Below are 21,566 nucleotides of genomic sequence, written 5' to 3' on the forward strand. Positions count from 1 at the left end.
AAATTAAAAAAAAATTAAAAAAAAAATGCTTGGTCATAAGCTGCATGAGCACAGAGTGTGGATGTAAACCAAGGAGACATTAGTGGTTGACTGCTTTTCTGTGAAGGCTCACTGAAGAGCAGGGGTGATGACTCTCAACTCTGTGGCTTGAGATTAGGATGCTGTCATTTTCAATACCAACATAGATGTATAGAAAAACTTCGGGCAGCATATCAGCACATAGAGCAATCTGAAGTCACTTATACTTAGCCTGGACCCCTGGCAAGAAGGGTGCAATTCTACCCAGGCAAAGACACCTGAGAATCAGTGCAACAGGCCCCTCACCCAGAAGACCAGCAGGAACAAATGTTTAACATCACATTACTGATCATAGATAACTGCAAAACTTCAGCTCTTAGGAAAAACAGTACATAACTTTTGTGTTTTAAAATTTTTTTTTATTATTTTTTAGTCTTTAAGTTTTATTTATTTATTCATTTTTCTTTTCAGCTATTTTCATATCCTATGAATTCTTTTTTTTAAAGTTTTATTTATTTTTCAGAAATCACAAGTAGGCAGAGAGGCAGGCAGAGAGAGAGAGGAATGGAAGCAAGCTCCCTGCTGAGCAGAGAGCCCGACATGGGGTACGATCCCAGGACCCTGAGATCATGACCCGAGCCAAAGGCAGAGCCTTTAACCCACTGAGCCACCCAGGCATCCCTCCTATCAATTCTTTTTAAAGTATTTTTTAACTTCTATTTTACTCTATATAATAAATATAATAATATTAATATATAATAATTAATTAATAATATAAGTATTTAAACTATATATATTCATTTCTGGTTTCATTTCATTGTATTCAATTTTATATATATAAGTTTTTCTTTCATTCCTTCTTTGGGATCTAGTTTCTTCTAACAAACAGACTAAAATGCACCCAGTATTTAGTTTATTGTTTTGTTCTATTTTATATCTGGTTTGATTTCTCTCTCTCTCTCTCTCTTTCGTTTCTGTTTTCTAATGGTTTATCTTATTTGTATTTGTCTGGTGTCGTTATTGTTGTTACTTCTGTATTTTTCTCTTTCTTTCAATCTTTCAACTATTCTTTTCTGTACAAAATAATGAGATGGAGGGCACCTGGGTGGCTCAGTGGGTTAAGCCTCTGTCTTTGGCTCAGGTCATGATCCCGGGGTCCTGGGATCAAGCCCCACATTGGGCTCTTTGCTTGGCAGGGAGCCTGTTCCCCCCCACCATCCCCCGCCTGCCTCCTTGCCTACTTGGGATCTCTCTCTGTCAAATAAATAAATAAAAATCTTTAAAAAAAAATGAGATGGAGAAATTCACCCTAAAAGAAAGAATAGGAGGCAGTACTCACTTCCAATGATTTAATTAATATGGATATAAGTAAGATGTCAAAACTAGAATTCAAAACAATGATTATAAACATATGAGCTGGGCTTTGAAAAGCATAGAAAACACAAGTTCATACATTACTGGAGAAATAAAAGAACTAATACCCAGTCAGGCTGAAATTAAAAAGGCTATTATGGACATGCAGTAAAAAATGGAGGCTCTAACTTCTAGGATAAATGAGACAGAAGAGAGAGTCAGTGATACAGAAGACAAAATGATGGAGAATAAGGAAGCTAAGGAAAAGAGAAAAAAACTACTGGATCATGAAGGCAGAATTTGAGAAATCAGTGATACCATAAAGCAAAATAATATTAGAATAATTGGGGTCCCATGGGGGGGCAGAAGGTTTATTTGAACAAATTATATCTGAAAACTTCCCTTATCTGAGAAAGGAAACATTCAAGTCAGGAGGCAAAGAGACCCCCCCCCTCAAAATAAACAAAAATAGGTCAACATCTTACCAAATTATAATGAAACTTGCAAATTTCAGAGTTAAAGAGAAAAGCAGCTTGGCAAAAGAAGCCCTTTATCGACAAGCTTAGAAATATAAGGCTGGCAGCAGACCTGTCCACAGATAACTGGCAGACCAGAAAGCACTGGCATGATATATTCAAGATGCTAAAAGAGAAAAACATGTAGCAAGAATATTTTATCTAGGAGGGCTCTCATTCAGAATAGAAGACATAAAGGGTTTCCAGGATAAACAGAAACTAAAATAATTTGTAATTACTAAACCAGCCCTATAAGAAATATTGAAGGGCCTCTGAGCAGAGAGAGAGCCCAAAAATCACAAAGACCAGAAAGGAACAGGAACAGAGACAATCTTCAGAAATAGTGACTTTACAGGTTACACAGTGACACTAAATTCATGTTTTTCAACAATTATTCTGAATGTAAATGAACTAAATGACCAGTCAAAAGACAAAAGTTATATTAAATGTAAACAACAACAACAACAATAACAAACAGGACCCATTGATATGCTGTCTACAAGATACTCAATTTATACCTAAAGACACCTCCAGATTGAAAGTGAGGGTGTGGAGAATCATTTATTGCTGCTAATGGACACCAAAAGAAAGCTGGGGTAGCAATCCTTATATCAGACAAACTAGATTTTAAAGCAAATACCATAGTAAGAGATGAAGAAGGACACTATATCATAATAAAAGGATCTATCCAAACAAGAAAATCTACAAATTGTAAGTATTTATGCCCCTAACTTGGGAACAGTCAAATACATAAATCCATAAATAACAAAATTAAAGGAACTCACTGTTGAAAATACAATAATAGTGGGGGCATTAATGCCCCATTCATAGTAGTGGGCATATCATCAAAGCAGAAGATCAAAAAGGAAACAAGGGTTTTGAATGCCACACTGGCCCATATGGACTTAACACATATTCAGAACATTTCATCCTAAAACAGCAAAATACACTTCTTTTTGAGTGTAAATGGAACATTCTCCAGGATAGATCACATACTGGGTCACAAATCAGGTCTCAGTTGGTACCAAAATTCTGGGATTATTTGCTGCATATTTTCAGACCACAGTATTTTAAAACTTGAATTCAAAAACAAGAAAAATTTGGAAGGGTGCCTGGATGGCTCAGTCAGCCAAGTGTCTTTCTTTTGTTCATATCATGATCCCAGGGTCCTGGGATCAAACCCCTTGTCAGACTCCCTGATCATTGTGGAGTCTACTTCTCCCTGCCTCTCCACCTGCTTATGGTCTCTCTCCCTCTCTCAAAAACATAAATGAATAAAATCTATTTTAAAAAAGCAAAAATTTGGAATTAACACAAATACATGGATATTAAAGAACATCCTATTAAATAATGAACAGGTCAACCAGGAAACATAAGAGAATATTAAAAAAAACAAAGGAAACAAAATGAAAATGAAACACAACTGTTCAGAATCTTTGGGATGCAACAAAGATGATTCTAAGAGGGAAGTATATAGTGATACAAGCCTCTCTCAAGAAACAAAAAAAAGTCTCAAATGTATAACCTAAATTTATACCTACAGGAGCTGGAAAAAGAAAACCAAATAAAGCATAAATCCAGCAGAAGAGAAATAATAAAGATTAGTTTAGAAATCAATGAAATAGAAACCAGGACAGTAGAATGGGTAATTGAAACTAGAAGCTGTTTCTTCTAAAGAATTAATAAGATCAATAAATCCCTAGCCAAATGATTATTTTAAAAAAGAGAAAGGAACGAAATAAATAAAGTAATAAATAAAAGAATAGAAATTACAACCAACACTGAAGCAGTACAAAATTTATAAAAACATATTATGAGTAACTGTATGCTAACAAATTATGCATCTAGATGAAATGGATTCATTCTTAGAGACATACAAACTACAACATATAAACTTCCTGAAACAGGAAGAAAGAGAAAACCTGAACAGACCCACAACCAGCAAAGAAATTGAATCAGTAATAAAAAATATCCCAACAAACTAGAATCAAGGACCAAATGTAATCCTGGAGGGATTCTATCAAACATTTAAAGAATTAATACATATTTTTCTGAACCTGATTCAAAAAATAGAAATGAAGGAAAACTTCCAAACTCATTCTACAAGGCTAGCATTACCTTGATCTCAATACCAGACAAAGATCCCACCAAAAAAGAGAATTATACACCAATATTCCTGATGAACATGAATGTAAAAATCCTCACCAAGATACTAGGTAATGGAATCCAACTGTACATTAAGAGGATTATTTACCACAATCAAGTGGAATTTATTCCTGGGCTGCAAAATTGATTAGACATTCACAAATCAATCAATACAATACCTCACATTAATAAAAGAAAGGGCAAGAACCATGTGATCCTCTAAATGGATGTAGAAAAAAACATTTGACAAAGTACAGCATCCTTTCTTGATTAAAACTCTCTGCCATGTAGGAATAGAGGGAACATACCTCAATGTTATAAAAACTTTATATGAAAAGCCCACAGTGGGTATCATCCTCAAGGTGGAAAGCTGAGAGCTTTTCCCCTAAGGTCAGGAATATGGCAGGGATGTTCACTTTCACCACCGGTATTCAACATAGTACTAGAAGTCCTAGCCTCAGCAACCAGACAACAAAAATAAATGAAACACATCCAAATTGGCAAAAGTAAAGCCAAACTCACTCTTTGCAGATGACATAGTATTCTACTTTGAAGCCCCAAAGACCTCACCCCCCAAATCGCTAGAACTCATACAGGTATTCAGCAAAATGGCAGGTCACAAACAAAATGTAAAGAAGTCAGTTGAATTTATATACACTAACAATGAAACAGAAGAAAGAGAAATTAAGAAAACAATCCCATTTACAATTGTACCCAAACCCATAAAATACCTAGGAATAAACCTAACCAAAGAGGGAAATAATCTGGACTCTGAAAAGTATAGCACAATTATGAAAAAAAATTGATGAAAGGACAATTAAATGGAAAACCATTCCCTGCTCATATATTGGAATAACAAATATTGTTAAATTATCTATGCTACCCAAAGCAAGCTACACACTCAATACAATCGTTATTAAAATACCATCAACATTTTTCACAGAGCTGGAACAAATTATCCTAAAATTTGTATGGAATGAGAAAAGAACCTGAATAGCCAAAGGAATGGTGAAAAAGAAAACTAAAGCTAAAGGCATAACAGTTCTGGACTTCAAACTCTATTACAAATCTGTAATCATCAAGACAATATGGTATTCACACAAAAACAAACCTGTAGATCAATGGAACAGAAGAGAGCCCAGGGTGCCTGGGTGGCTCAGTGAGTTAAGCCTCTGCCTTCGGCTCAGGTCATGGTCTCAGGGTCCTGGGATTGAGTCCCACATCAGACTCTCTGCTCAGCAGGGAGCCTTCTTCCCCCTCTCTCTGCCTGCCTCTCTGCCTACTTGTCATCTCTGTCTGTCAAATAAATAAATACAACCTTAAAAAAAGAAAAGAAAAGATAATAGAGAGCCCAGAATTGGACCCTTAACTCTATGGTCAACTTATCTTCAACCAATTGGAAAAAACTATCCAATGGGGGGAAAAAAAAAGAGTCTCTTCAACAAATGCTGTTTGGAAAATTGGACAGCCACACACATAAGAATGAAACTGAACCACTTCCTTATACCACACACAAAAATGGACTCAAATAGTTGAAAGACCTAAATGTGAGATAGGAATCCATCAAAATCCTAGAGAACATAGGTAGTAACCACTTCAGCCTCAACAGCAGCCTCAAAAGCAAGGGAAACAAAGGCAAAAATTAAATATTGGGATTTCATCAAGATATTGGGACTTTCATCAAGATAAAAAAAACTTTTGGGGTCAAGTTGGCAGAGAAGTAGCAGGCTGAGATGACATCAGGTAGCAGGAGATCAGCTAGATAGCTATCAAACCATTTCAAACACCTATAAATCCAACAGGAGATCGAAGAGAAGAAGAGCAGCAATTCTAGAAACAGAAAATCAACCACTGTCTGAAAGGTAGGACTGGCGGAGAAGCGAATTCAAAGCAACAGGAAGATAGACCGTGGGGGGAGGGGCCAGCTCCCGGCAGAGCAACAGAGCACAAAATCAGAACTTTTAAAAGTCTGCTCCACTGAGGGACATCGCTCTAGAGGCTAAACAATGGCGAAGCCCACGCAGGGACAGCGTGGTCTCAGGTCCTGTGGGGTCACAGAAGGATCGGGGATGTCTGAGAGCTCACAGGTATTAGAGCAGGGAAGCCAGCTACAGAGATGGAAATGAGGAGTGAGCTCTCAACTCGGGGTTACAGGTAACTGCTCTGTGAGGGGGGACCCCACAAGACCCGGGGGAGACTCCCCTGGAAGAGCTGAGGGACCTGCAGGTTTCAAAGACTCCAGGCGGAGCTGTGTGCCAGAGACAGAGACACTTGGTCGCAAGCTGGATGAGCTCGGAGCGCAGCCAGAGGCCAGGGAGATGGAGTGATTGAGCACTTTTCTCTGAGGGCACACTGAGGAGTGGGGCCTTGAGCTCTCGGCTCCTCCGGGCCAGGGATTGGGAGACCGCCATTTTCATTCCATCCTCCAGACACTACAGAAAGCATTCAGGGAACAAAAGCTCCCAAAAGCAAACTCAAGCGGATTACTTAGCCTGGCCCCTGCTAAGGGCCATGCAATTCTGCCTCAGGCAAAGAATAAGAATCTTTCCAACAGGCCCCTCCCCCAGAAGATCAGGAAGAAATCCAGCCAGGACCAAGTTCACTTACCAAGGAGAACAGCGAAATACCAGAGGAGGAAAAAGCAAAGAATGGAATTCAAGGCTTTCTCTCCATAATTTTTTAGTCTTGCAAAATTAATTAATTTTTAAAATTTTTTCTCTTCTGCTATTTTTTTTTAACTTTTAGCCTTTCCTCTTTTAAAGTTTTTTAACTAGTTTATCTTAACAATACCTTTCAAAAAATCTTTTTGAACCTTCATTATTATAGTCACATTTTATCCTTCATTCTATCTAACTTTATTTTTTGTATAAACATAGGGTTTTTTCTTTTAAAAAATTTGGGATACAACTTATTCTAGTAGATCAAAATATACACTAAATCTAACACAGGGTGTTGTTCTAGTCCCCAGCCTAAGAAAATTCTCTCCCCTTTCTTTTTCATTATTCTCCCAAGCAACTTATCTTTTCAACTCCTTTTTTAGAAATTAAAAAAATTTTTTTCATCTTTTTAATAGTCATATTCCATCCCTTCACCATGTTTACCCTTATATATGTTTTTCAGTCTTTAAAATTTTGGGATGTAGCTTCTTCTAAGAGACCAAAATACCCCCAAAATTAAGTAGGTGAACCTGTTCTATTCACCAGTTTAATATATAAAGTTTTTTCTTTTTATATTTTTTCTTTATTCTTTACTTCTCTTTGTAATTTTTTTTTCTGAACTTCTTTTTACTCTCTTTCTTCCTCCAAGATTTGGGGTCTCCTAATTTGGTTAAAGCACATTTTACTGAAGTCATTGCCACCCTTTTAGTCTTTTATTCACTCCTTCATATATACTTATCTGGACAAAATGACAAGGCAGAAAAACTCACCACAAAAAAAAGAAGAAGAAGCAGTACCGAAGGCCAGGGACCTAATCAATACGGACATGTAAGATTTAGATTTCAAAATGATGATTCTCAAGGGCTCAAAAAAAGCATGGAAGATATTAGAGAAACCCTGTCAGGAGAAATAAAAGCCCTTTCTGGAGAGATAAAAGAACTAAAATCTAACCAAGTTGAAATAGGAAAAGCTATTAATGAGGTGCAATAAAAAATGGAGGCTCTTACTGCTAGTATAAATGAGGCAGAAGGGAGAATTAGGGATATAGAAGAACAAATGACAGAGAATAAAGAAGCTGAGCAAAAGAGAGACAAACAACTACTGGACCACAAGGGGAGAATTCGAGAGATAAGTGATACCATAAGACAAAACAACATTAGAATAAATGGGATTCCAGAAGAAGAAGAAAGAGGGCTGCAGAAGAGAGAATTATTGTAGAGAATTTCTCTAATATGACAAAGGTAAGAAGCATCAAAATCCAGGAGGCACAGAGAAGCCCCCTCAAAATCAATAAGAATAGGTCCACACCCCATTATCTAATAGTAAAATTTATGTTTTAGCGACAAAGAGAAAATCATGAAAGCAACCTGGGACAAGAAGTCTGTAACATACAATGGTAAAAATATTAGATTGGCAACAGACTTATCCACAGAGACCTGGCAGGCCAGAAAGAACTGCCATGATATATTCAGAGCAAGAAAAAATGCAGTCAAGAATACTATATCAAGCTAGGCTCTCATTGAAAACAGAAGGAGATAAAAACAAACTTCCAGGACAAACAAAAACTAAAAGAATTTGGGGCGCCTGGGTGGCTCAGTGGGTTAAGCCTCTGCCTTCGGCTCGGGTTATGATCCCAGGACCCTAGGATCGAGCCCCACGTCGGGCTCTCTGCTCAGCAGGGAGCCTGTTTCCCTTCCACTCTCTCTGTCTGCCTCTCTGCCTACTTGTGATCTCTGTCTGCCAAATAAATAAATAAAATCTTTAAAAAAAAAAAAACTAAAAGAATTTGTATACACCAAACCAGCTCTACAGGAAATATTGAAAGGGGTGCTCTAAGCAAAGAGAGACCCTGAAAGTAGTATTTCAGAAAGGAATAGAGACAATATACAGTAGCAGTCACCTTACAGGCAATACAATGGCACTAAATTCATATCTCTCAATATTTTCACTGAATGTAAATGGGCTAAATGCCCCAATCAAAAGACACAGGGTATCAGAATGGATAAAAAAACAAAACCCATTAATATGCTGTCTACAAGAAACTCGTTTTAGACCCGAAGACATCTCCAGATTTAACGTGAGGGGGTGGAAAACAATTTACCATGCTAATGGACATCAAAAGAAAGCTGGGGTGGCAATCCTTATATCGGATCAATTAGATTTTAAGCTAAAGACTATAGTAAGAGATGATGAAGGACACTATATCATACTCAAAGAGACTGTCCAACAAGAAGATCTAACAATTTTAAGTATCTATGCCCCTAAAATGAGGGCAGCCAACTATATAAACCAATTAATAACAAAATCAAAGAAACACATTGACAATAATACAATAATAGTAGGGGACTTTAACACTCCCCTCACTGAAATGGACAGATCATCCAAGCAAAAGATCAACAAGGAAATAAAGGCCTTAAATGACACACTGGACCAGATGGGCATCACAGATATATTCAGAACATTCCATCCCAAAGCAACAGAATACACATTCTTCTCTGGTGCACATGGAACATTCTCCAGAATAGATCACATCCTGGGTCCTAAATCAGGTCTCAACCAGCATCAAAAGATTAGGATCACTCCCTGCATATTTCAGACCACAATGCTCTGAAGCTAGAACTCAATCACAAGAGGAAATTTGGAAAGAACCCAAATACATGGAGACTAAAGAGCATCCTTCTAAAGAATGAATGGGTCAACCAGGAAATTAAAGAAAACTTGAAAAAATTCATGGAAACAAATGATAATGAAAACACTACTGTTCAGAATCTGTGGGACACAGCAAAGGCAGTCCTGAGATGAAAATATATAACGGTACAAGCCTTTCTCAAGAAACAAGAACGGTCTCAAATACACAGCCTAACCCTACGCTTAATGGAGCTGAAGAAAGAACAAGAAAGAAAACCTAAACCCAGCAGGAGAAGAGAAATCATAAAGATCAGAGCAGAAATAAAAGAGAAAGGACCCAAATAAATAAAATCATGATCGAAAGAGGGGAGATCAGAACCAACACCAAAGAAATAAAAACAGTTATAAGAACATATTATGAGCAACTACACACCAGCCAATTTGACAATCTGGAAGAAATGGATGCATTCCTAGAGACATACAAACTACCATAACTGAACCAGGAAGAAATAGAAAACCTGAAGAAACCCATAACCAATAAGGAGATTGAAGCAGTCAACAAAAATCTCCCAACAAACCAGAGCCCAGGGCCAGACGGCTTCCCAGGGGAATTCTACCAAACATTTAAAGATGAATTAATTCCTATTCTCCTGAAACTGTTCCAAAAAGTAGAAATGGAAAGAAAACTTCCAAACTCATTTTACGAGGCCAGCATCACCTTGATCCCCAAACCAGACAAGGACCCCATCAAAAAAGAGAATTACAGACCAATATCCTTGATGAACACAGATGTGAAAATTCTCACCAAAATACTAGCCAATAGGATCCAACAGTACATTAAAAGAATTATTCACCACGACCATGTGGGATTTATTCCAGGGCTGCAATGTTGGTTCAACATCTGCAAATCAATCAATGTGATACAATACATTAATAAAAGAAAGGACAAGAACCATATGATACTCTCAGTAGATGCTGAAAAAGCATTTGCCAAAGTACAGCATCCTTTCCTGATCAAAACTCTGGAAAGTGTAGGAATAGAAGATACATACCTCAATATCATCAAAGCCATCTATGAAAAACCCACCGTGAATATCATTCTCAATGGAGAAAAACTGAGAGCTTTTCCACTAAGGTCAGGAACACGGCAGGGATGTCCATTATCACCACTGCTATTCAACATAGTACTAGAGGTCCTAGCCTCAGCAATCAGACAAAAAAAAAAATTAAAGGCATTGAAATCAGCAAAGAAGAAGTCAAACTATCACTCTTTGAAGATGATATGATACTATATGTGGAAAACCCAAAAAAGTTCACTCCAAATCTGCTAGAACTTGTACAGGAGTTCAGTAAAGTGTCAGGATATAAAATCAATGCACAAAAATCAGTTGCATTTCTCTACACCAACAACAAGAGAAATTAAGAAGAGAAGAAAGAAAGAGAAAGAGAAAGAGAAATTAAGAAGTCAATTCCATTTACAATTGCACCCAAAACCACAAGATACCTGGGAATAAGCCTAACCAAAAAGCCAAAAAATCTGTACTCAGAAAACTATAAAGTACTCATGAAATAAACTGAGGAAGACACAAAGAAATAGAAAAATGTTCCATGCTCCTGGATTGGAAGAACAAATATTGTGAAAATGTCTATGCTACCTAAAGCAATCTACACGTTTAATGCAATCCCTATCAAAATCCCATCCATTTTTTTTTCAAGGAAATGGAACAAATAATCCTAAAATTTATATGGAACCAGAAAAGACCTCGAATAGCCAGAGGAATATTGAAAAAGAAAGCCAAAGTTGGTGGCATCACAATTCCAGACTTCAAGCTCTATTACAAAGCTGTAATCATGAAGGGAGTAGGGTACTGACACAAAAACAGACACATAAAATAGAGAGCCCAGAAATAGAACCTCAACTCTATGGTCAACTAATCTTTGACAAAGCAGGATAGAATGTTCAATGGAATAAAGAAAGTCTCTTCAACAAATGGTGTTGGGAAAATTGGACAGCCACATGCAGAAAAATGAAACTGGACCATTTCCTTACACCACACACAAAAGTAGACCTAAAATGGATGAAGGACCTCAATGTGAGAAAGGAATCCATCAAAATCCTTGAGGAGGTCACAGGCAGAAACCTCTTCAACCTCAGCCACAGCAACTTCTTCTTAGGAACATCACCAAAGACAAGGGAAGCAAGGGCAAAAGTGAACTATTGGGACTTCATTAAGATCAAAAGTTTTTGCAGAGCAAGGGAAACAGTTAACAAATCCAAAAGACAACTGACAGAATGGGAGAAGATATTTGCAAACGACATATCAGATAAAGGCCTAGTATCCAAAATCTATAAAGAACTTATCAAACTCAGCACCCAAAGAACAAATAATCCAATCAAGAAATGAGCAGAGGGGACACCTGGGTGGCTCAGTTGGTTAAGCTGCTGCCTTCGGCTCGGGTCGTGATCCCAGCATCCCAGGGTTGAGTCCCATATCGGGCTCCTTGCTCTGCAGGGAACCTGCTTCTTCCTCTGCCTCTGCCTGCCACTCTGTCTGCCTGTGCTTGCTCTCTTGCTCTCTTTCTCTCTGACAAATAAATGAATAAAATCTTAAAAAAAAAAAAAAAGAAATGGGCAGAGGACAGGAACAGACATTCCTGCAAAGAAGACATCCAGACGGCCAATACAAACATGAAAATGTGCCCCACATCACTCAGAATCAAGGAAATACAAATAAAAACCGCAATGAGATGTTATCCCACACCAGTCAGAATGGCTAAAATTAACAAGTCTGGAAATGACAGATGCTGGCAAGGATGCGGAGAAAGGGGAACCTTCCTACACTGTTGGTGGGAATGCAAGCTGGTGCAACCACTCTGGAAAACAGCATGGAGGTTCCTCAAAGAGTTGAAAATAGAGCTACCCTATGACCCAGCAATCGCGCTACTGGGTGTTTACCCTAAAGATAGAAATGTAGTGATCTGAAGGGGCATGTGCACTCAAATGTTTATAGCAGCCATATCCACAATAGCCAAACCATGGAAAGAACCTAGATGTCCATCAACAGATGAATGGATAAAAAATAAGTGATACACACACACACACACACACACACACACTGGAATACTATACAGCCATCAAAAGAAATGAAATCTTGCCATTTGCAATGACATGGATGGAACTAGAGGGTATTATGCTTAGCGAAATAAGTCAATCAGAGAAAGACAACTATCATATGATCTCCCTGATACGAGGAAGTTGAGAAGCAATGTGCGGGGTTTGGTGTGTAGGAAAAGAATAAATAAAACACAATGGGATCCAGAGGGAGACAAACCATAAGAAACTCTTAATCTCACAAAACAAACTGAGGGCTGCAGGGAGGAGGGTGGTAAGGAGAGGGTGTTGGGTTATGGACATTGGGCAGTGTATGTGCTATTGTGAGCACTGTGAAGTGTGTAAACCTGGCGATTCACAGACCTGCACCCCTGGGACTAATAATATATTATATGTTAATAAAAATAATAATGTTAAATTAAATTTAAAAAAATAAAAAAACTTTTGCACAGCAAAGGAAACAGTCAACAAAACCAAAAGACAACAGACAGAATAGGAGAAGATATTTACAAATTATGTATCAGATAAAGGACTAGTATTCAAAATCTATGATGATGTTATTAAACTCAATACCCAAAGAACAAATAATCCAATCAAGAAATGGGCAGGAGACATGAAAAGACATTTTTCAAAAGAAGCCATACTAATGCCCAACTGACAGATGAAAAAAATGCTCAACATCACTCTGCATTGGGGAAATACAAATCAAAACCACAATGAGATACCATTTACACAAGTCAGAATGGCTAAAGTTAACAAATCAAGAAACAGCAGATGTTGCAGAGGGTGTAGAGTAAGGGAAACACTCTTCCTCTGTTTCTGGGAATGCAAACTTGTGTAGCCACTCTGATAAATAGTATGGAGGTTTCTTAGAAACTTAAAAATAGAACTATCCTACAACTCAGCAATTGCACTGCTGGGTATTTATTCAAAGGGTACAGATATAGTAATTTGAAAGGGCACATACTTCCCAATTCCCAACGACAATATCCACAATTGCCATACAATGGGAACAGGCCAACTGTCTATTGGCAGAGGAATGGATAAAGAAGATTTGGTATATATATTCAATGGAATATTACTCAGCAACCAAAAGGATAAAATCTTGCCTATTACAACAATGTGGAAGGAAATAGAGGATATTATGCTAAATGAAATAGGTGAATCAGAGAAATACAAATATGATTTTACTTATATGTGGAATTTAAGAAACAAAACAGATGAACATAGGGGAAGGGAGGGAAAAATAAAATAAGACAAAATCATATTGGGAGACAACCTATAAGGGACTCTTAACTATAGGAAACAAACAGGTTTTCTGGAGTGGAGGTGGATGGGGGGATGGGGTAACTGATGATGGGCATTAAGGAGGGCAATTGATGTAATGAGCAGGGGTTGTTATATGTAACTGATGAATCACTAAACTCTATCTCTGAAACTAGTACTATACTGTATGCAATTTAATCAAATCTAAATAAAGTAAATAAAATCTTTGGAATTAAATATGTAACATATAGATTAAACAGCAAATTAGAAATGAATTCATGAACTGGAAGATAAATCTGAAGAAATTATAAAGAATGTTCCATGGAAAGACCTCAACGTGAGGCAGGAATCTATCAAAATTCTAGAAAAGATCATAGGCAGAAACTTCTGTGACACTGGCCACAGCAAATTTTTTTAAGACTTGCCTCCAAAGGCAAGGGACTTTTGGAACTTCATAAAGACCAAAAGCTTCTGCATAGTAGAGGAAACAGTCAACAAAACAAAGAGCAACCCAGGGAATGAGGGAAGATATTCACAAATGACACTACAGAAAAAGGGCTGATATCCAAGATCTATAAAGAACTGAAACTCAACACATACAAAACAGATAATCACATCAAGAAATGGGCAGAAGACATGAACAGACACTTCTCCAAAGAAGACATGCAAATGGCTAACAGACACAAGAAAAAAAATGTTCCTCATCATTAGCCATCAGGGAAATTCAAATCAAAACCACATTGAGATACCAACTTACACCAGTTAGAATGGCCAAAATTAACAGGACGGGACACAGCACGTGTTGGAGAGGATGTGGAGAAAGGGTGACCCTCTTACACTGTTGGTGGGAATGCAAGTTGGTGCAGCCACTTTGGAAAACAGTATGGAGGTTCCTCAAAAAATTAAAAATAGAGCTACCCTATGACCCTGGAATTGCACTACTGGGTATTTACTCCAAAGATACAGATGTAGTGAAAAGAAGGGTCATCTGTACCCCATCATAGCAGCAAAGTTCACAATAACTAAACTGTGGAAAGACCTGAGATGCCCTTCAACAGAAGAATGGATAAAGAATATGTGGTCCAGATATACAATGGAGTATTACTCAGCCATCAGAAAGGATGAATACCCAACTTTTGTACCAACATGGACAGAATAGAGGAGATTATGCTGAGTGAAATAAGTCAAGTAGAGAGAGTCAATTATCAAATGGTATCACTTACTTTTGGAGCACAAGAAATAACATGGAAGATGCTAGGAGAAGGAAAGGAAAAGTGAATTGAAGTAAATTGGAGGGGGAGATGAAGCACGAGATACTGTGGGCTCTGAGAAAGAAACTGAGAGTTTTGGAGGGTGGGGTAGGAGGTTGGGTGAGTCTGGTGGTGGGTATTATGGAAGGCATGTACTTCAAGGACCACTGGATGTGGTTGTTCATTGTTTATCAATGAATCTTCGAACACTGAAAAAAAATAAAATTAAATAAAGATGTTAGAGAAAAAAGAATGTAACATGGAAAAAATATATAAAAATATGAAATTGAAATAAAGGCAAGGATAGAATGGAAAGTCTGTTATGAGTTTTTGGGATGTCAAAAGTTATATGTAGATTCTCAATTGTGTAAGGAGGATATTTGGCCCTAGCCCCTACATTGTTCAAGGTCAACTGTACATGGAAATCCCCCAAAGCTATAAGAATCCCTAGAACTAACAAAGTTGCAGGATACAAGATTAATATATAAGAATCAGGGGGCCTGGGTGGCTCAGTCATTAAGCGTCTGTCTTCGGTTCAGGTCATGATCCCAGGGTCCTGGGATTGAGTCCCACATTGGGCTCCCTGCTTGCCGGGAAGCCCACTTCTCCCTCTCCCACTCCCCCGCTTGTGTTCCCTCTCTTGCTGCCTCTCGCTCTGTCAAATAAATAAATAAAATCATATATTATATCTATCTATATCTATATCTATATATCTTAATTGGAGACTTTTACTTCCATCACTAGGAGCTCCGTGGACTCACTCCCCAGTGAAACAAGAAAAACTGACACATTATTTTTTAGAAAACAACCTTTTCAAGTCTTAAGAAATTGTGCTAATGGAATATATAGCACACAAGGAAGCATTTATTCAAGAAAATCTACTAAATTTCAGTAAGGACAATGAAAGTCTGTGACATTTGTGCCATGACCTTCACTACTACCCCTCAAGCTTAGCTTGATGGAATCTCCATTCTAGGTATATGTGGCCGAGAAGGTGAAGCTCCCTCTCTCCTTAAGGAGATTATCCAATCAAATGATACCCTGCCTCACCAGTTGGAGCAGAGAGCACTTCATATATTTTCCAGCTCCAAGTTGCAATGGCAATGTGGCTAAGAGGTTGAAGATTCCCATCTCTCTACCTAATTTCCATCTGTGGGATGAAGGATATGTCTCAGTGTACAACAGGTTCAGAATATTCGAGTCCTAATCACCATCACTTCAAATTTCTCATATGCTAGAGGTTTCACACTAGGATAGGAAAATGGAGAAGACTGAAGGTGACTGCCCCACCCAACACTCACAGAAGTGACTCAGAGGGTTTGTCCATGGAGAGAGGCAATTCAAAAGACAAGACAGCTCTGAAACTTTCCTTAAAGGAGCTGACTACTTGAAACAGAGTGCAGAGAAGCTCAACCATAAGGGTACTCTTAAAAACAATAATTAGGGGTGCCTGGGTTGCTCAGTGGGTTAAGCCTCTGCCTTTGGCTCAGGTCATGATCTCAGGGTCCTGGGACTGAACCCCACATTGGGCTATTGGGCTCTCTGCTCAGCGGGGAACCTACTCACCCCCTTTGCATGCCTCTCTGCCTACTTGTGATCGTTCTGTCAAATAAATAAATAAAATCTTTTAAAATAATAATTAATTAAAAGCATTCATTAATTCATTTAATTAAGAACAAAAGGCTAAATATAGGCCAGTTATGTGGTGCCTGGGTGGCTTAGAGAGTTAAGCCTCTGCCTTTGGCTCAGGTAATCATCTCAGGGTCTTGGGATCGAGCCCCACATTGGGCTCTCTGTTCAGCGGAGACCCTGCTTCCCCTTCTCTCTGTGCCTGCCTCTCTGCCTACTTGTGATCTCTCTTTGTCAAATAAATAAAATGTTTAAAATAAATAAATAGATAGATGATAGATAGATAGATGATAGATAGATAGATAAATGTTAGCTAGTTCATCAGAAAGAACCAGAGAAAGGGGCAGATACAGAAGAATGAAACTCGATGATTCTCCTACACCATATGCAAAGATTAAACTCAAAATGGATGAAAGACATCAATGTGAGACAGGAATTCACCAAAATCCTAGAGAAGATCATAGGCAGCAACCTCTGAAACATCGGTCACAGCAATTTCTTTCAAGACAAATCTCCAAAGGCAAGGAAAACAAAAGTAAAAATGAACTTTTGGGACTTCATCAAGATAAAAAGCTTTTGCACAGCAAAAGAAACAGTTGACAAAACTAAGAGGCAATCCACTGAATGGGAGAAGACATTGCAAATGATATTACAGAAAAAGGGCTTGTATCCAAGATCTATAAAAAACTTCTCAAACTCAACACCCCCCAAAATATAACCATGTCAAGAAACGCGCAGAGGACATAAAGACAGTTCTCCAAAGAAGACATATAAATGTCTAACAGACACATGAAAAAATGTTCAATATCACTTGCCATCAGAGAAATCAAAATCAAAACCACACTGAGATACCAACTTACACCAGTTACAATGGCAAAAATTGACAAGGCAAGAAACAACCAATGCTGGAAAGGATTTGGAGAAAGGAGAATACTCTTACACTGTCGGTGGGAATGCAATATGGTACAGCCACTTTGGAAAACAGTGTGTTGGTTCTTCAAAATATTAAAAATAGAGCTACTTCATGACCCAGCAATTGCAACACTGGGTATTTACCCCAAAGATACAGATGTAGTGAAAGAAGAGCCATCCATACCCCAAAGTTCATAGCAACAATGTCCACAATAGCTAAATTGTGGAAAGGCCTGAGATGCCCTTCAAGAGAAGAATGGATAAAGAAGATGTTACTCAGCCATCAGAAATGATGAATACCCATCATTTGCATCAATATGAATGGAACTGGAGAAGATTATGTTAAATGAAATAAGTCAAGCAGAGAAGGGCAATTTTCATATGGTTTCACTTATTTCTGGAATATAAACCATTAGCAGAAGGAAGGGAAAAAGGAAGGGGGGAGTCAGAGGGGGAGATGAAACATGAGAGAACATGGACTCTGGGAAACAAACCGAGGATTTTTGAGGGGATGGTGTGGGGGATGTGTTAGCCCAACGATGAGGGCATATATTGCATGGAGCACTGGGTGTGATATGCAAAGAATGAATCATGGAACACTACATCAAAAATTAATGATGTACTGTATGGTGACTAACATAGCATAATCATTAAAAAAAAAGAAGAAGAATAGAAGGGGAGTTCCTTATCCTGATAAAAGGTAGCTGTAAACACACACATACACACACACACACATACAAACACAGAACTAATAGTGTACTTAATGACAAAAGATTGAATGTTATCTCCCTAAAATCAGGAAAAAGAGAAAGCTGTCTGCTCTGATCTCATCTTTTCAACGTTGTACTAGAGATTCAAACCAGGGTAATTATGCAAGAAAAGACGGGCCATAAGGACCCCAATAATCATAGAAGCAATAAAATGAAATAAAAGGCATCCAGATTGGAATGGAAGAAACATTTATTTGCAGTTATACACAGAAAGTTCCAAGGAATCAACCATAAAATTCTACTAGGACTAATACATGAGTTCAACAATGTTTTGGGATACAGTTCAATATATAAAAGTCAATTTTATTTCTTTAAAGGTGCAAAGCAAACAAAATGAAATTAAGAAATATAGCCCAATTACAATAACTTAAAAAGTACTTAGAATTATATGGAGCAGGAGACGGGGAGACAAGATGACGGGGAAATAGGAGGAGGTGTATTTCAACCTGTACCCTAAAGTGAGCTGATTACCTACCAAAGAACTCCGATCACCCATGAAATCAGCCTGAGATCAGAATTATACACGTCTGGATCTCTACAGGGGCAGAAGACGCCAGTGGGCAGGTAAAGCGGGGTGAGAACATCAGACTGATATTGGAAGATAAACAAAAGGGGGAGGGAGCCACCAGAGGCGATCTATTGGAAAGTAATACCCTTAATATGAGAGTGCCCTGCATCTGGGGCCAGCATTAACTTGGAGTCTGGTTGAAAGCACTCAAAAAGAGGAAAGGATTGAAGGGGGAAATTGTGGGAATCTGGGCAGTTAGGGACAAGGGCTTATGTCCCTGACCCAGGACAGCGACCCCTGGCGCTGAGCTAGAGAGACTGCGGCGGAGAAACCAGGTCTTGGTCCCTGAGCCAGGAGCGTGTCTGAGAACGCGAGGGGTCCAGCTCCCGCGAAGGGCTGGGAGCCTCACCAGCAGGCAGAACCACAGACTTTTTGCAGTCCCCATGCGCATGCCCTGCTGTGCTATCAGAGCCTGATTCGCGCCCCACACCCTCCCCTGAGAGAGGTGCATGCAGGTGCCAGCCCGGTGCTCTCGGACCCAGAAAGATCAGGCACTCCCAGCCCAGGCCAGTGGGAAAATCTCAGTGTGTGATCACTGCTTGGAACCTCTGTGGCGGTCTGGAGCTGCCCAGAAACCTGCCGCTGTCATGGTTTTGGGTACAAGCAGGAGTTCCTATTTCCCCAGGGACCGCGACTCCCAACACGCTCTGCCAGCAGCCAGGGTAACTTATGTGCTCTGCAGCATCCAGAGGGGAACAGACTGAGGCTTCTCTCTGACATGGAGGTCTGGGTGCAGTTTGCTTTCCTCTAAACCTCCAAAAACCATCAAAAGCTGTCAAGGTGAGAGAAAACAAATGAACAAACAAACATAAAAACCTCCAGAGAAAAAAGGCCTGAAAAACCGGTTTCCTCAGAGCCCACCCCCTTGAGGGGGGCAGGAGGACTTAACTCAGGGAACACTGCCAAAAACCCCACATGGCATGGATGACCAATCGGAATTGATTAGGGCTGAACTGAAAATGACTAGAGATCATGTTTTCAGTGTTAGGGAAGAGCTGAAAGCTACCAGGGATGAGGTTCACAATGCTCTCAATGAGTTCCAATCTAATCTAAATTCTCTCAAAGCTAGGGTAACTGAGACAGAAGATAGAATTAGTGATCTGGAGGACAAACAGATAGAGAGAAAGGGTCAGGAGGAAGCCTGGAACAAACAGCTTAGAAGCCACGAAAACAGAATCAGGGAAATAAATGATGCCATGAAGCATTCCAACATCAGAATTATTGGAATCCCTGAAAGAGAGAAGAAAGAGAGAAGTCTAGAAGATACAGTGGAACAAGTTCTCCATGAAAATGTTCCCAATCTCATGAATGGAACCAGCGTCCATGTACTAGAGGCAGAATGGTCTCTCCCAAAGATTATAGATTCTTGAATGTCTTCAAGACACCTGATAGTAAGAATGAAGAATTATAATTGTAGACAGGCTCTCTCGAAGGCAGCTAGGACAAAGTAACTCCTTACGTACAGAGGAAAGAATAACGTCAGACCTGTCCACAGAAACCTGGCAAGCCAGAAAGGGCTGGCAAGATATATTCAGGGCACTAAATGAGAAGAACATGCAGCCAAGAATACTTTATCCAGCAAGACTGACATTCAAAATGGATGGAGAGATAAAGAGTTTCCAAGACCGGCAAGGCTTAAAGGAGTATGCCAACCACCAAGCCAACATTGCAGGAAATATTGAGGGGGGTTCAGTAATAGAGGAAAAATCCTAAGAATAGCATTGGACAGAAATATAGAGACAATATACAGAAAGAAAGACTTCAAAGGTAACACAATGTCAATAAAAACGTATCTGTCAATAATCACTCTCAATGTGAATGGCCTAAATGCACCAATAAAATGACACAGGGTTGCATTTTGGATGAAATGATAGGACCCATCCATATTTTGTCTATGGGAGACACACTGTGAACCTAAGGATACACCCAGAGTGAAAGTGAAGGGATGGAGAAGCATCTTTCATGCTAATGGGCCTCAAAAGAAGGCTGGGGTAGCGATTCTCATATCAGATAAATTAGATTTTAAACGAAAGACTATAGTCAGAGATACAGAAGGACACTACATAATTTTTAAAGGGACTATCCACCAAGATGATCTAACAATTGTAAATATCTACACCCCCAATATGGGAGCAGCCAATTACATGAGAAAACTATTAATCAAGATAAAGAGTCATATTGATATGAATACATTAATAGTAAGAGACCTTAACATGCCTCTCTCAGTAATAGACAGATCATCGAAGCAGAAAATCAATAAAGAAATAAGAGCATTGAATGACACATTGGAACAGATGGACCTCATAGATATATACAGAACATTGCACCCTAAAACAACAGAATACTCGTTCTTCTCAAGTGCACATGGAATCTTCTACAGAATTGACTACATACTGGGTCACAAATCAGGACTCAACCAATACCAAAAGACTGAGATTATTCGCTGCATATTCTTAGATCATGATGCTTTGAAACTGGAGCTCAATCACAGGGAAAAGTTCTGAAGGAACTCAAACACCTGGAAGCTAAAGACCACCTTGTTTAAGAATGCTTGGCTCAACCAGGAGATCAAAGAAGAACTGAAACAATTCCTGGAAACCAATGAGAATGAAGACACTTCGGTCCAAAACCTATGGGATACAGCAAAGACGGTCCTAAGGGGGAAATACATAGCCATCCAAGCCTCCCTCAAAAAAAATTGAAAAATCCAGAACACACCAGCTGTCTCTACACCTTAAAGAAC

At 38.8% G+C, this 21,566-nt stretch overlaps 1 protein-coding gene across 5 annotated transcripts in view; it reads right to left on the reverse strand.

Annotated features, from left to right (window-relative positions):
* Nucleotides 1-21,566, reverse strand: part of PFKFB1 (6-phosphofructo-2-kinase/fructose-2,6-biphosphatase 1) — a 116,874-nt gene that overhangs the window by 72,794 nt on the left and 22,514 nt on the right. The window lies entirely within an intron of this gene.

The sequence above is a fragment of the Mustela nigripes genome, chromosome X (assembly GCF_022355385.1).
Source record: "Mustela nigripes isolate SB6536 chromosome X, MUSNIG.SB6536, whole genome shotgun sequence".
Classification (NCBI taxonomy): Eukaryota; Metazoa; Chordata; class Mammalia; order Carnivora; family Mustelidae; genus Mustela; species Mustela nigripes.